Source organism: Bubalus bubalis, chromosome 1 (assembly GCF_019923935.1).
Source record: "Bubalus bubalis isolate 160015118507 breed Murrah chromosome 1, NDDB_SH_1, whole genome shotgun sequence".
NCBI lineage: Eukaryota > Metazoa > Chordata > Mammalia > Artiodactyla > Bovidae > Bubalus > Bubalus bubalis.
In genome coordinates, this window is record NC_059157.1 from 16,382,876 (window position 1) to 16,400,437 (window position 17,562).

At 42.7% G+C, this 17,562-nt stretch overlaps 1 protein-coding gene and 1 pseudogene across 4 annotated transcripts in view; one reads left to right on the forward strand and one right to left on the reverse strand.

The window, feature by feature from the left end:
* FUT10 (fucosyltransferase 10) overlaps positions 1-17,562 on the forward strand; it is a 140,882-nt gene that overhangs the window by 52,378 nt on the left and 70,942 nt on the right. The window lies entirely within an intron of this gene.
* Positions 9,458-14,975, reverse strand: LOC112585548 (annotated as a pseudogene).

Below are 17,562 nucleotides of genomic sequence, written 5' to 3' on the forward strand. Positions count from 1 at the left end.
AGAAGTTTCCACTGCAAGTTCATGGGAGCGCCAGCTGGCCGGACTGCTCTCTGCTTCCCCGTTCACCACCAGGAGGCAGAGCCTCCCCTCCTGTGGGCCTTGCAAGGTCACAGCCGTCCCAGGGCTGCCCAGCAATAAGGCAGAGTCCATCCATTCCAGCCTCGGATGCCAACAACCTGTAGTGCCTCCCAGATCTCTGGGCAGCGTTAGAATCAAGGAAGAGACGGAGAACTGAGAAGTGATGGTTTCCTGGGAGCAGGGCAAGATAATATTCTAAAAAACCAAATACTCGAGGTTGTGAAGGGTAGGATCACTTCATGATTGGCTGAAGGGCACCAGCTTGACTTCTCTGGTCCCCTTGGAGGTACCCCATCCCTCCATCCTGAAGGCCTGTGCCTCCATTCCCTAGTATCTCGCCAACTCTCAGATGTTTCCTCGAAGTGAGTAGATAAGACCTCAGGGTCAGAATGGAGACCACCTCCTGAGCAAAAGCCACCTCGTGCATTTTCATTAGATTAGGTTCCCATGGTCGGAATTGTCTCTGTTTATGTTGGGCTGCCCTAATGCATTGTTCAGAAGGCACTACCCTGCCTCCTTTGCTGTTGTGCCCCGGGTCTTCTAGTCTTCTGATGAGTTCATGGTTATAACAACAGCAAAACACTGCAGAAGGGGAGAACCGTGGCCATGCTTTTCTTTCGATATTTCCAGAGAAAGAATCTGTACAATTTCCTGTAATGGAGGGCTGCACAAGCTCTGAGTGAATTTATTTTTCACAGGGACTGGGGCAACAGGTGGCTGCCTTAGCTTCCTATAAGCGTAGAGTTGAGAGTGACCGTGGATCTTTGACCTTCCTCAAGCTTCAGGGAGCTCTCCAACAGCATCCCTAAAAGATGTTGCTCCAGTCTGTCCTGCATCCTTTGGGTGATGGAAGATCTGGCTCTTTTTTTTTTTGGCTCCATCACGCAGCATGTGGGATCTTAGTTCCCCCACCAGGGAGCGTACTTGCACCCTCTGCAGCAGAAGCATGGGGTCTTAACTGCTGGACTGCCAGGGAAGTCCCTCACTCTTATTTTTAAAATCAACTCATGTCATGTATACACTACCATGTGTAAAATAAATAGCTGGTGGGAAGCTGCTATATATAGCTCCGTGATGACCTGGGTTGGGGGGATGGGGGTGGTTAGGAGAGAGGTCCAAGAGGGAGGGGATTTATGTATCCACAGGGCTGATTAGCTTGATTGTACAGCAGAAACCAACACTACATTGTATAGCAGTTATACTCCAATAATAGAAATAAAATAAACTCTTGGAAGGTGAAGTTTACATATAACAAATGCACACATTTTAAGTCAGCAGTTGGTTGCAACTTATAGTTAAGATATAGAGCATTTACCCACTCCAGAAAATTCCCCTGTGCCTTCTGTAAGCCAGTCTGCCCTACTCCCTCTTCTCTGCTATCCCTCTGGTCTGATTTCTAGCACCATCGATTCTGGTTTTGCTCATTTAGAGTCTTTTGTCTGGCTTCTGTCTCAAAGCATATATTTGAGACTCCTCTCACTTCCAATCAAAAAGAGATGAAACTTGGGACTCTCCTGGTAGTCTAGTGATAAAGACTTCGCCTTCCAACATATGGGGTGCGGGTTCGATCCCTGGTCGCAGAGCTAAGATCCCACATGCCTCGCACCCAAGAACCAAAACAGAAACAGAAGCAGTCTTGTAACAAATTCAGTCAAGACTTGAAGAGAAGAAGCAATGAGACTCTGATTTGTAGCCCACACTGTAGACGTATCTGACAGGCAATAAGACTCCTGCCTGCGTCTGTTGAGGGCCTGGACATTGTTTTCTTTGATGGGAGTGTGGCCTGAGGGGTGACTGACTGTCCCGAGTTGCCTGGGGCTCAGGTAGTTCCTAGGGTACCGGATTTTCACTGGTAAAACTGGAGATGCCCCAGGCAAGTTGGGATGAGTGGCTCACCCTGGCTTCTGTACTAGAGACGGTGAAGAACGTTAGGCTGCCAGGGGAGTGAGCGTCTAAACAATAGACAAAGGACAAGAAAAAGGGACATGTTAGGTTTCTTCACCTTGAGTCTCAGCTCCATAGACCTGGCTCCAGGAGAACCCTCCGTGAGCCTTGCAGTTGGAGGGTTTGCTGACTTTGTGTCACTTACCCGGTTTCAACTGATTTTTTAAAATTTTGTTTATTTTTTAAATTTTTCATTGGAGGATAATTGCTTTACAATGTTGTGTTAGTTTCTGCCGTACAACAACATGAATCAGCCATACGTATATACATATATCCCCTCCCTCCAGAGCCTCCCTCCCCACCCCCGCCCCCATCCCACCCCTCTAGGTCATCACAGAGCCCTGAACTCAACTGATTTTTGTAAAAAAAAATTTTTTATAGTTTAGTTCCTTATTTTATTAAGGACGTGTTATGTTTCATTACTTTTCTACTTTCCAGAATACTCCTTTAAGAGCTCCAGCACTGCCAGCTTTTAATACTTTTCAATGTAATCAAAAATTGTGAAGCCCTATTGAAAGCACGAAGATCAACATTAAAATAATAATTATTATTATTATTTCAAGGTGCTTGGTTTGATGGGCTCCAGCTTGGTTATTTTGATGTGTTTAATTTTAAAAATCCAACCACTTTTTCGACTGAGTTACAAGGCTCTGCCCTAAGGTGGCTTCTCTGAGGATGTGTGCCAATCTCTCGTTTATATCTGAAGTAATTCATTCACTGCATGTTAGCTGGACACGTTTACTTGTTGATGGTCAAGGAAGCTGTAATCTGCCTGCTTTCCTTTTGGGGCAGATGAAATTCCTGGCAGTTGACTGAGTCACATAATTTCCAACATAAATTCTGAAACATAATGCTCTTGTAAGCATGCTGGATTCCAACGGAAATCTTTCGAAAGTAGCACTGGGGTGAGGTGGCAGTTCTGGGCTGTGATTTGGGAGCCTTTATGTGCTATATAGAATTTGTGAGGCTTTTTAATGCTTCTCTTCAGAGAGGTGTCCCATTTTTTTCCCTTTAAAAAAAAAGGAAAGAAAGAAAAGAACCCTTTTGGCTCTGTTGTGCGGCATGTGGGATCTTATTTCCCTGACCAGGGATCAAACCCTTGTTCCCTGCCTTGGAAGCTCAGAGTCTTAACTGCTGGACCACCAGGAAAGTCCTGCCTTTAATTTTTTTGGTTTTTAAAATGTACACAATTAAGGCATGAACAAATCACTGATGCAATTTAAACAATAAATATAGTAAGTGAAAATGTTCAACCTTACTTTCTCAATCCCTTCTCCAGTTAGATTTTCCTTCTAGAATTTTTATGTATAATTGAATTCAGCCTGTAGTTTTTTTTTTTTTCAGCCTGTAGTTTCGTCTGTTTTTTTTCCTTAAACTGAATCATACCATAGATATATATTGTTTTTTTTTCCATTTAAACGTGTTTTAAAGTTTTTTTTCATATTAGACTATATCAGTTTACTTCATTATGTCTAAAGTTATGTTGATTCAGTAGTATGGCAGTACCTACATTTACTTAACCATTCTCCTGTCCATGGTTATTTAGGTTGCTGTTTTTCTGTTACATTACCATGAACATACATATGTCTTTGCCTATATGTACTCTTATTTCTCTAGATATTTGATAATGGAGTTATTGTGTCAATGGATAAATTAAATTAAATTTTGGTATACACTGCCAAATGGGCCTTAAAAAGGCTGCACCAATTTCCCCTCAAAGTATAAATTCTTTTAACATGTGAAAATTTTGAAACAAAATGAAAATGGATAATTAAATTTTGCAAGCTCAAACAGCAAATTGAGAATTTGCTCTGTTTTCAATAAAATCTTATTTATTGCTTACTTATACATCTGATTTGTATAAAGCTCAGAAAAGACTTTAGACACTTGGCTTATTGATTTAACTTGCCAGTTATAATTTCATGGACTTTGCATGAGCTCAGGATTAGAATGAGTTTTAATGATTTTCCATGAGTGACTGCTAAGATGTTTCATTAGAATAAACACTAATGAAAATGTGGTCAGCATGGAATTCTCTAGAACTCTACCTGTGGAGAAGGAAATGGCAACCCACTCATGTATGCTTGCCAGGATAATCCCATGGACAGAGGAGCCTGGTGGGCTACAGTCTATGGGGTCACAGAGAGTCGCACACGACTGAGCCACTGGACATGCACGAATGACCTCCGCCTGAAAGATCTCCTGTATGGAAACTCAGCTAAGATCTAGTTCTTTAGTATTTCCTTACGATCCCATTAAAAAAAATGTATTTATTTTTGGTTGTGCTGGGTCTTTGTTGCTTGGAGGGCTTTCCCTACCTGTGGTGAGTGGGGGTGCTCTCTAATAATTGTGGTGGTCTCTCTTGTTGTGGAGCACTGGCTCGAGGTGTACAGACTAGGCGGTTGCCGCTTATGGGCTCTAGAGCTGGGGCTCAGTAGTTGGGGTGCACGTGCTTAGTCACCGTGAGGCATGTAGGATCTTCCCGGACCAGGGGTTGAACCTGTGTCCCCGGCATTGGCAGGCAGACTGCCATCCACTGTACCAGACTAGGGAAGTCCACTATTCCATGTTTAATTTTGATAACTCACTAATCCTTTCTCACATCATTGGCTCTGTCAGTTTTTTGCTTTTTGCAAAGAGTTAATAACTGGATGCTAAAGTGGTGTGAAGACTTCGTTATTATTATTATTTTTTTAATGAGCAGTAGTATCACTAGTCTACCATGAAGTATTGTCGTAAGTAATTAAAATAAAATTGCTCTACTTGTCAGAGCAAATGAGGCAGGAGAAAAGTCCTAAGATGATGTAGTGATTTTTCTCATCATTTCTTCTCTTTCTCCCTAACAATATATCCGTTTATGTTTAAAGAAACCTGTTGACCTCTTCGGGTGGAGATGCAGGTCATGAAATCAGACATCTAGGATTGTGAACTGAAATTCTTGTTTGCTTGTGATGGCACTGATATATTAATAATTTGCCAATGGCACTTGTGGAAAAGATTTCTTTTTTATTTTTATTTTTTTTTAAGATTTCTTTTTTAGAATTCTCAGTGGTTCCACATTTGAGCTCTATTCCCTTGACACATGCTTGTCATTAACACCCTGTTTCTTTTTTAAAAAAATCATTTATTTATTTATTTTTGGCTGTGCTGAGTCTTTGTGCGGGTTTTCTCTAGTTGTGGCGAGCGGGGGCTACTCTATAGTTGCAGCGTGTGGGTTTCTCATTGTGGTGGCTTCTTTCGTTGCAGAGCACAGGCTCTCAAGTTTGCCCTTCAGTAGTTGTGGCTCACAGGCTTAGTTGCCTTGCGGCACGTGGGATCTTCCTGGACCAGGGATCAAACCCCTGTCCCCTGTATTGGCAAACAGATTCTTAACCACTGGACCACCAGGGAAGTCCCAACATCCCATTTTTACTTTTACTTCTTTCTCTTTCACTACCTCTTCTTGCCCAAATAAGCTTTTGCAAAATAAGACCAAAATGTATTTATATTTATTTCCCAAATATCGTTGAGTACCTGCTATATCCAAGATACTATGTTAGGTTCCACAGCAAAGATGAAATAAGACATGGGTCCTCAAAAGCCCCTCTGTCTGCTGGGGGGCTGTACAGATGCTCACATAATTATACTTGAGTGTGAGAAATGTTGTAGTTCAGGCTTATGCAGAAGACCACGAGATAACTGAATAGGGAACGATGAAATGAGGAGCAGGGCAGTTTGGAAAACTCATCTTCCAGATGTGTCCTCCTCCTCAGGTCCGTTGGCAGTAACAATTTAGCCTGTTTTAGAAAAAGAACAGAAGGAGCATTGTTCTTTTTCAAATTTAACATCTCTGAAATCAGCATGTATTTTGCCTTTCTGTTGTTCAGTCGCTCAGTTGTGTCTGACTCTTTGCAGCCCCACGGACTGCAGCACGCCAGATTTCCCTGTGCTTCACCATCTCCCGGAGTCTGCTCAAACTCACGCCCATTGAATCGGTGGCTCCATCCGACCATCTCATCCTCTGTCACCGCCTTCAGTCTTTTCCAGCATCAGGGTTTTTCCCAGCGAGTCACCTCTGCGCATCAGGTGGCCATGAGCATTTCTAGTCTTCCTTCAGTCACTGCCCATGGAGCATCACCAGTGATGCAGCTGAGACTATCTGTGTGGGCATGAACTGGGCTGTCCTTCCGCCTGGCACGAGGGGACCACTGCAGCTGGTGGATGTTTCCATCCCCAAACCAGTGAAGGGCCATTTGAGGAAAATATGAGTCAAGGTGGTGTCAGAAACCTTTCTTTGACGGCTTCTAGTCACACCGAGAAAGCATCGGCATCAAAAGTTGGGAATGGGTGTCAGTGGTTTGGGAGAAAAATCTTGGAGACAGTACTGGAGCACTTTTTTAAACAGTCTGTATTGCCAGCAACCTTTTTTTCTTTTTAATGGAGTTGTATTTGACTTACAGTGTTGTATTAGGATTGCCAGCAGTCTTAACAGCACAGAACAAAATAGTGTGTTCAAAAAGAGACATCAGAGATTGGAAAGTGATTCAGAAGAGCTGGACTCTGTGAAAGTGTGTTAGATACTTAAACAAATTTTCACCTCTATATTTCTCACAATATTAACAGGAGTGATAAGTGATAAAAAATGTATGAGAAAATCTGAAAGAGTTCTTTCAGTAAGTATAAATAAAAATTCTCAGTATGTGGAAGCATTGTATCAACAGTTTAATTGAAAATATTTTTATTTTCTTTATTTTTGGCACACCTTGTGGGAGGCAGATCAGGGATCAAACCCATGCCTCCCTGCAGTGGAAGAGCAGAGTCTTAACCATTGGCCCTGTGGAAAAGTCCTGAAATATTTTTCTTAGTGACACAAAAAATAATAGTACATCATATAATTTATTTTTCCTGGATTCGATTCAATTAAATGTGACTGCCTTCCTTCCTTCCCTGGTTCCTCCCATTTTTAAAAAAATGCACACGTGCGCACATGTGAGTATGTGTGTGTGTGTGTGTGCTCAGTTGTGTCCAACTCTTTTCGACCCCATGGACTGTAGCCTGCCATGTTCCTCTGTCCGTGCATTTCTCCAGGCAAGAATACTGAGTGGGTTGCCATTTCCTTCTCTAGAGGATCTTCCCGAGACAGAGATCAAACCCACGTCTCCTGCATTGGCAGGCAGATTCTTTACTGCTAGTGCCACCTGGGAAGCCCTTTTTTAAAAATGTGGAACATAAAAGAAACACAGGAGAGGGATCTGGGTGCCTAAGGGATGAGGAGGAAGATACTGTTTCTTACATAATCTTTTGTTCACTTCATTTTAATTTTTATGAAAGCCATACATACTCCAAATTTAGAGAGCGAATAGCTATCTCCTGATGTTACCACTTAAGACTTTTATCTGACTCCTTTGGTTGCTATCGCCAGATCTCTAAGTATTCTAACATAGTGCATGCGTGCTCAGTCACTCAGTTGTGTCTGGCTCTTTGAGACCCCATGTTCCTCTGTCCATGGAATTTTCCAGGCAAAATTACTGGAGTAGGTTGCCATTTCATCCTCCAGGGGATCTTCCTGGCCCAGGGATGGAACCTGCATCTCCCGGGTCTCCTGCATTGGCAGGCAGATTCTTTACCACTGAGCCAAGTGAGAAGCCTAAGTAACACAGGGATATTACTATTTCATAATTTTTCAGCGTTAGGCATTAACTTCTGACTCTATCTTGGAAGATCAGGATTTATTCTTTTACCTTTTTTTGCTCAACACACACATACACACTCCCCTTTTAGAATCCTTGCCTTCCACTTTCATTATTATATTCGATAGATCAACACTCACCATGCATTATATGGCCACCCAAATGATATTCATGGATGAATCAGTACGCTGATTACTTTTCTTGTTTACCCCGAGTTAATAACTAGATTTTTTTAATAGCTTGATTTTTTTTGATAGAAAAATTCTTTAATCAAAACAAGTTTACATGTTGACAACTTATGGCTTAACTAGAATAAATCTGTCCAAGTTTAAATTGTGTAAGGACCAAACAGATATAATAGCCAGAGTTCCCTCAAAACAGTGGGTCCTAGTTCCATTGTAAGACCTCTCAAAAGCAAAACTCCAATTACTGAAATGATTCCAAGTTTTCATAAAGATGAAAAACAATTATCCCAGAGGTCAAAGCATGCAAATTCATGTCACACGCAAACACTGGTATTAAGCCTTTTCCCTGTATTCCTAGTTTTCAAACATGAGAAGCATCTTTTAAGCTACTGCAAACCACCAACTGACCTGGTATTCAGAATATCTTAGAAATGCTGTTTGTTAAGGTTGTTCTTAAATTTTGTGTTAACCTTGGTTCACTCTCATTTAGTCCATATACATGAATATACAGACAACTTCTTTACTTTTGTCTACTGCCTCAGAGTAACTAGCTTTTTGCAATCCTGTCACATGTATGCGTTAGAAATAAAAATTCCCTTCCCATACAGCCATGTTTTCAAATACGTTAGTTTCCTTATATAGTATTTATTTTTATTTACTGCAAAAAGCATTATGGATTGCATTTTTTTCCAATTTAAAAAATACTTAATGACTTCTTTAATGAGTGGGACTTTTTAAAAAATTCAGAAACTTGAGACATTTCTCAAAAATAAACTTTTATCATCTAGTTTTCAGTTTCAGCTACTACTACCTGTAAAGGATCTTAAATGGTTTAACCCTAAAAGCCAAATTCATTCCTACATACACCACTGCTTACTGCAGGAAACTCATGTGACTTTCACGGAATTCTCAGCCACAAAACTAAATTACCTTCAGAAGTTAACATGAGTTTTGCACCTCCTAGAATTGTCAGTTCAATGTCAGTTGGGTATCTAGTTGTCATACAAAAAGACATACAGATGCACATTGTTACAAAGCAGCAGGACAATGGAGCACAAGGTAGACTGAGATTGAAATCAACTTTGGATAAAAGAAAGGAGGGTGTGAGTACTTGTATAGAAGTAACATTTTATCAACCATAAAAATGCTTAAATTATACAAAACCCACAACAGTGAAAAGACAGCCTGGTAAATCCAAGATTTGTAAAAACTATGCACAAAACACATAGTATCTGAGAAAAGAGGAAAGGTTTATACAAGTAGCAGTTTTAAAAATGTAACTTTTTTCTACTATCAATTACACATTAACATACACACACTAAATGAAAATATACTACAACCAATGTCTGGAAGAGCAGTTTAACATTTCCTAAATGAACTTCCCCTCACATTCACTGTATAATGTAGCTGTTAATATTGCACACGTACAATTAGCAATGTTTAGTCACTTTTAAACAAAGATAAGGAGATTACTCCCTCAAAACAAGTTTCAAACATCAAAACCTATGCTTATAAAAATTTAAAACTTTAAGCAGTCTAAATATTTCAAATGAAAACCATTGCAAACTTCTCAAATGTTCTTTATATTCCAGGTATGTCAACCTTATCTAATTTAGAATCTTTCAGAGATATTGCAGTCTCTCTCTCTTCACTGGATGGCTTTTTCTTCCTGCTGGCCTCGGTTGTCCTTGCTTTCTTCATTGTTACCTCCATCGTGTTGCAGTTGATTACTGTCTTGAGCATCCGATCCTCCATTTAGACCCTTTGAACCTGTTTGTTCCTTTTCTAGCTTTTTGTTTGGCCCTTTCTTCCCCTGATCCTCGGTTTTATTTGCTTCCTCATGCTGTCCTTGTTCGGCAAGAGATTTGTTTAGCACTTGTGTGATCACAGAATCTTCTTCACCAACCAAAAACATGTTCTTAAACTTGTTATACAACATTGCAGACTTTTCCATGATAACCTAACTTTGAATTGCCGTACTTTGAAAAAAGCATTATCATCTCTGTGTTTTTGAGCTTGTTGCATTGTGTGATCTGAAGTGAAGCCAGTTCATCCAAGGCCTCAGTACATCTGTTGACATCAAGATTATCAATTTTGAGTGAATTGTTAATTTCAGCAGGTATTCTTTGAAGTGGAGAATCCATTGATGTTTCTTGCTTCTTTTTTTTTTTTTTAATTTTATTTTATTTTTAAATTTTACATAATTGTATTAGTTTTGCCAAATATCAAAATGAATCCGCCACAGGTATACATGTGTTCCCCATGTTTCTCGCTTCTTCTCCACTTTCTTAACTTCTGGCTTCTTTCCTTCATCTTTTTTATGTTACTCAGTTTCCATTTGCTGTTCTTGCTTGCGTTTTCTATTGCGGCTTCTTTCTCCTGTTGTCCTTTGAGCATATTCCCTCTATGAGCAGTTTCAAAGTTTCCCCCACCTTTTCTCTTCACCTTCTTGATCATCTCCTTCCTCTTCAGAATCAGAGGTTGATGTAACCCCTGTTTTGGCTAAATCTTTCCTTTTTGATTCAACTTGCTTTTCCCCCTCTTTTTTTAATCTCTTTTCTTGGCTTTTCTTTTTCCTTCTGGCCTTCTTCATCCTTTTTAAGCTGTGTTTTAGGTTGTTTTTCCTCTTGCCCCTTTTTCTTGCTTTTGTCTTCTTCAGTTATCATGTCGCTCTCTGAAGGACAGGGCTGTTTGGCCGTTTGGGGTCTGCCTCTTGGTTTTGGAGTCGCGACCTCTGTAGCTGGAGCGTGTCCTCTTTGACTCACTTTTAGATCAGCAGATACTGTTGCTGTAGCCACTACTCCGGCCTCAGTTTCTACTTGATTTTCTGGCTTTCTCTTCCTCCCTCACCCCCAGCTTTTGCAGTGGTTATGTCAGTTGCTTTCGTAACATTCATTGCTGGCTTTTTCTTCATGTTCGGGGTCTTCCTGTGAAAACACTTGTTTCTTTTTCTTCAACATCAGATGAGGGGTTTGACTGTTTAGCTGATGCCTGTTGACTTGAAAATTTCACTTGCGGATTGTTATCCATCTCCCATAAACTCTTCATTAAAGCCTTTTCATTCATTTGGTTGGCCCTACTTTGCCTTATTTCCTGAGGAAGGAAATACATCCTTTGGGCCTATAAAAGCAGTCTCATGAGTTCCAAAAAAGAAAATCGGTAGTTTGTTTGTAGGGTGGTTTTTCAGCTCGGTCAGGAACTTCATCTACCCAAGCTGGCCAGTGAGGATAGCCTTTCACCTTGGCGAAGATGAGGACCCCAGGTTTGAAGTCGCGAGTCGTATTTCAGCGGCGAGGCCGGTCCGAAGCCCAGGAGGTGCGGCGGCGCGGACCGCAAGGGGATCCGGGAGGGCGGACTGGGGCTGGGACTCCGGCGGCGGGATGCGGGGAGGATGCCTCGGGGTGCCGGCCGCGACTGCCTGCGTCCGCGCAAGCCACCCACGCCACCGGCTGCCGCAGAGGCCTCTCAACGGCTCCGAATAGCAACCGCCGCCGCCGCTGCCCTGCTTGATTTTTTAAAAATGTTTATCAGAAATTCAGCTTTCAACTGTCTGACCAGTCAGAAGTAAATATTCCTTTTTTTCTCCTGCCCTAGCTGTTTGCCTTTGTATTATTCTATGTTGAATTTGGATGGCATCACCGACTCGATGGACATGAGTTTGAGCAAGCTACGGGAGTTGGTGATGGGCAGGGAAGTCTGGCATGCTGCAGTCCATGCGGTGGCAAAGAGTTGTACACAACTGAGCGACTGAACTGAACTGAATGTTGAATTATTATACCCTGGTGGCTCAGTGGTAAAGAATCCATCTGCCAATGCAGGAGACCCGTCTGCCAATCCTGGATTAGGAAGGTCCCCTGAAGTAGGAAATGGCAACTTACTCCAGTGTACTTGCCTGAAAATCCCATGAACAGAGGAGCCTGGCGTATTGCAGTCCATGGGGTGACAGAAGAGTCAGACACAACTGAATGACTAAGCAACAACAAGAAATGTTGAATTAGAGCTAATGGTTTAATATTTACATTTATAATCATAAGATACCTGAGACCTATTTGGTTCATGTTTGAAGCCACAGAGTTTCTAACTTAATGTTTTCCAAGTAGGAGGGTTCAGTGAAACCTTGCTCTTTTGGGTTTCTCTGAGTTAGTGGTGGGGTCTCCTGTCCCCAAGTACGTCGCCTTCAATAGCGGGATTCAGAATGTGGGGCAAAGAAACATCTGAATGTGGGTTTAATATTAGAGAGTAAATTCTCACGTGCCTTGAGAGAGACCGCAAACCCTAACCAGGGCCATGAAAGTTTCCTGTTGAGCAGAACTTTCTGGAACTTGTCAAAGTGGCTGTGCTAACAAGCCCTGGTGACACCAGCCCCTGTCTCCCCAGGCAGAGAGAGGGCAGTGCTTTGGCTGCATGGCACAGTGTTATTTCTGCTCCGGTTTCTCCTTGGTCTTCACAGCACTTAATCCTCACTTTTTCTAATTATTACTGGGAAAGACACTGAATTTCTTTTTTTCACGTAGATTTAGAAACTGTCCAGTACTTAAATTGGCTGTTAAGCTTATTGCAGACAGCTGGGGCAGGGAGGTAGCAATTGTAATAGTTTATCTCAAAAACTAAAAGTTGTTTGAGCTTTATGATTTAATCCAAGGCAGGAAATGAGAACAAACTCAGTGAGGTCACTGGAAGTTCAGCTACAGCTGAGATGATTAACAGTAGGTGTGATTTATGAGCTATTGCTGTCTCCCACAATAACCATATTTTGCTCATTGTTTCATTAGCTTTTATATCTTTTGGCCATAGACGTGTTCATTTCTGAGGGGTAAAGGCTCTTTAATAAAATCTTTTATTTTATTAAAGCAACATGAAAGTCTTTATCTCTTTTTAGATTGTGCCAGAAATACAGCAAAGATGATTTGTAATTTGCGATAAAACTTAGAATATGGTCAGGTAGAGTTTCCTGGAAGACCTTCACTTCTACCTCATCATTCTTTGTACTACCTAGGTCATCAGTAAGCCTGGAGTGCTGCCGTCCACGGGGCTGCAAAGAGTCGGACACGACTGAGTGACTGAACTGACCTGAGGTCATCAGTATTCTGTATATTTTTACTAGCAACTCAGAGAGAGACTTTTAAACATAATACCTGGATGAAGAATGTGCTTTTGATTTCCAGTAATTTGAGGGTTCCTTTCTTAAAGGGAGTCTCATCTTCTGATTTTATATTTTCTCTCCTTAAATAGAAGGCTTGCATTTTTTCTGCCTCCACGTCCTCACCGGATGGAATAAGAGATTAAACAGAAAGGTCGTTTTCTTGGAAAATGGAAGCCTGGGAAGTGGTAACAAGGGGGTAGAATTATGAAGAAAGATAGCATTTTTAGAAAAATCAAGGAGAAAGAAACCAAGAGAAAACTCAGAACAAAACTTGGAATAAAAATTGTAATCAGATAGAAATCTCAAGTTTTGGAAACGGGCTTATGTATTAATCATAGTCTGAAAGGAATAAAGATTATCTTAGGTATTTCAAACAATAGGAATTTATTACAGGAATTGATTACAGAGGGGTTGAAGGATCAGTAGAGCGCAAGAAGAGAGAGGAAGACTGTGTAACCTGTGTAACTGCAGAGAACTTTGGGTCCATTTTGGGTGGAGATTGTTTAAAAAATGGCAAAATCTTCCACGTACATGATGTTTTGTTCCCCATAGGGATTCCAAGGAAAAATGAGCATAAAAAGCTATTTATTGGTCCATCTTGTCAAAGCTTGAGGAACTGCTCAGATCTCTGGGGCTCTACACTGGGCAGCAACTCCTGGGTATTCTGGAGTCCTGTGTTGGAGCTAAGATTCCAAATATCTGTGATGTCGTTTCTGTAGCTTTATCCTTGGCCTTTTAAAGTGTGTCATGTGCCAAAGGTTATGATAACTCCAGTTCTGTGCACCTGAGATCTATTTTTTAAAAAATGAAGCGTTATGCTCAGAGATAGAACTCCTGGCTTACTGTAAGAGCTTTAAACCAACCTTGGTGATGACGTTGATGGAGAAAAAGAAGACCCATAAAGGAACGGGTTTCAGAGCAAGATGGCTAATTTAGTCAGAGCCCCGTACTTTGTGATTGTCTCTGGACTCCCCAAGCAGAATTTTTCTGAATGCTGCTAGATATCTGGTCAAAGCTTCGGGGAACAGTCTGGATACAGTATAAATTTAGGATCCATCAGTAACTAGGTTGAGTTAAAAACCTCAGTGGAGATGGAACAACAGTAGTTATGTAGGCCTGTTTTAGAATAAATCATTGAAAAAGGAGTCATTTTTAAGAAAAAGTACTAAAAGGAGGTGATCACCCCTCCAGTTGCTCCTCTTCCTCCCCAACCGTATTGGGTGTCACTGTTCAGAAGTTTTCAGTCTGACTTTGTATCCTTGCGGAAGACCTGGGTTCGATCCCTGGGTTGGGAAGATCCCCTGGAGAAGGGAAAGGCTACCCACTCCAGTATTCTGGCCTGGAGAATTCCATGGACGGTGTAGTCCATGGGGTTGCAAAGAGTCGGACGCCGCTGAGTGACTTTCACTTTGTATCTTTGGTTTAAGGAATAGAAAAGGTACATCAGGTGTCTGTGTAGTTCAGAGCTTGAATTCCGACCTCCCAGTAACCGTGTTTGAAGAGGATCATATGCACCGTGAATTTGGATACTGGAATGTTTATACTTGCTCAGGAAGAGTCTGTGTGGTCTTCCTTCAGCTGTTCCCCTTCATGTGGGGCGAAGAGTCCACAGACCAAGGTCACTTGTTCACCTGTGCCCACAGAGCCCATGCTTCCTGACTGAGGCATCACACTGCACACACCAGGATGCCAGAATTCCTTGCCCCCAGGGCCAAGGTGGAGCCCACTTCCAGACCTTGCACTGGGCTGTTCTCTGCTTTATCCTCCCAAGGTCAAACTGGGCTGCTAGTATGCACTCCTGGGCTTGATAGACGGCTGGGGGTGACTGCAAACATGTGGAGTGTAAAAGAAAAATTTCGGAGACTTCCCTGGCGGTCCAGTGGTTAAGACTCCCTGCTTCCAATGCAGAGGGTTTGATCCCCAGGTTTGGGAACTAACATCCCACATGCTGGACATCGCAGCGAAAAAAAGGAGAAAAATTCTACACTAGACACACTTGTTAAAAACAGCAAGGAAGATTTTACTGGAGTTACTGTAGTAGAAGAGAGAGGATTTGGTATAGAACTGAGCTCAACTCCAAGTCCAGCAAAGACAGCTGGGGACTGAGAGCCAGCAAAAATGAGGAGTCAGCAGAGAGCAAGTGACTAAGAGGACATCAAAGGCAGGAAGATTTTTGCTAAACTGGCGTAACAAGATTCTTGCTAAAGGCAGACTTTAGCCATTGAGTGTGGAGATTGAGAAACTTGTTCAGACATTGAGGGTTGATGGTCGGGGTGGGGGGTGTGTCTCACTAAACCAACAAGCAGGATTCTTCGCTGAAACTGGGTTCTGTGGGCCAAGGGGGGCGCTGCTGGCTAAGCTTGAAGAGTGATGAAAAGAGCGCTCGTGATGGAACTTGGCCTTGCAGATTGAGGTCAATTTTCGGTGTCAATGTTTGCAAGATCCCCAGAGTGTGGGACAGAGCCAGGGTGGAAGGAAGGGGGTCCAGGCACCACTGCCTGCTAGTCTGGAACTCGGAGGAGCCTGAGAGTCCTGAACTTGAACCTGGACTTCGGCTGCAAGTTCCTTTGAGGGACTTGAAAGGTGGGGCAGAGGTGTCTTGGTGGGGGCTCTTTCAACCGGGGAGAAACCTTACAGACACACTCAGGTGCTTCCTGAGGTGGCTGGTCAGTGGGGAACAGAGAGGGAGAGACCCCGAGGAGGGAGAGCAAATGGGTGTTTTCTTTGTGGTCTCCTGAGTGAATGGGGGGCAAGGTCTGAGCGAGTAGGTGAGGGTGAGTCAGCAAGTGAGGAAGAGTCGTCTCCCTTCTCCTCTTGTCATGCCCTGCCAAGCCCCAAGAATCGTGGTTTGTAGTAGAGAAAGATGTTCATTTTGAGTAGATGTTATCCATGTTTGGTGTGAACTGTTGCTTTGCGTGATTTAAACAAAAATCATGAGTTGTGTATGTATGGTAAAGGTAGAAGACAAAACATTTAACAGCCTGTTAGATTGATTTATAGCCTTTAAATATTCAGGCATATGGCGGGTGGGACTCTGTTTGCACTCTTGCCTCTGGCCCTGCGCTGTTAGGAAGGGAACTGCAAAGTTATTGACTGGCCTGCAGCACCGGTTCGGTTCAGGGTGGTCTGAGAGATTTCCATGCTTAGAGGTAGAATACACAGATGCCTAGCTGAACGTGTATCATCGAGAGAGGTCCCTGAGCCCTGGGTGTGTTAGGAACTGGGCTAGGCAGCAGGAGGTGAACAGCAGGCTGGCGAATGAAGCTTCCTCTGTATTTACAGCCGCTCCCCATTGTTCGCATCATCACCTCCTGTCTGCTCAGCAGCAGCATTCGATTCTCGATCTCGCAGTTCACAGAGGAACTTGAATCCTACCGTAAACTGCGCATGTGAGGGCCCTAGGTCGTGCACTCCTGAACAGGATCATCCCCAAACCATCCCCCCTTCCCCAATCCATGGAGAAATTATCTTCCGCAAAACCAGTCCCTGCCCAGTGGTCAGTATCTTCCAGGAAACCAATTTTGCCCAGTGTCAAAAACATTGGGGACTGCTGGGCTACATGACGTAGACTTGATGTAACGGTCAGATAAGCAGACTCATGAAGAGAGATGGCGGGAGAAGAGAGGAGAATATGGGTCTGGAAGTCAGGACCTCTCCCAGAGTCCCTCTGAAGTGGTGAGAGCCAGGCTGTCTGCAGAAGTGTGTGTGCGGTATTTTTAGGTAACCCTCAGAAACTTACAGAAAATAAACAATCTGATGGGCCATGTGGGTAAGTCTAGAAAATTCATGTGAAATGAATTAGCCGTGGACTATGCAGATGATAATATTATCAGAGAGCCCCTTGGCCTAAATTGTTTTCCTCTGCAATTTTAGATCCTTCTACTGGGGTTTTTTGCAGGATCACATTTTACAGGCCATACCATTTTACAGCAGAGGTCCTTTTTTTAAAAACAGGTGACCTTTGGGGGACATTGTGTGGGAACATTTCTTTTTTCTGAGTTAAGGCATGCCTCTTCCCAAGGGGACTGGGTGTAAGCTGGGTCATATTTCTGTGAGTGTCCTGGGACTGCCAAGAGTCGGTTATTCAACAGCATCAGCATTGTAGTGGGGCCAGTGGTCTCTCTGGTCCTTTGCCATTAGCCAGTCTGAAAATTCTGGTCCCTACCAGGGATCTTTAAGTTCAGATACACAACTCAAACCAAACTTTCTTCGTAGAGTGGGGTTAGTAACATGTGTTGCCTCCTGCTTTTCCCAGTTTGTGTGGGAATAATAACAGTATATGCCCCTGAAGAAGAAAGAGAGCACATAAACATTTCATAAAGGATGGTCACTCGGCTTCTCTGCCTTTGCAGATTCAGTCCCCATCATCAGCATCCTAGCACCATTTGGATTTGACTATTCTAGGGACCTCAGATAAGAGGAATCACACAGTATTTTTTTTTTTTTTTTTGGTGACTGACTTACATCACTGAACTCAGCACAGCGTCCCCAAGGTTCGTCCGTGCTGTGGCGGGTGTCCGCCTCCCCTTCCTGTCTGAGGCTG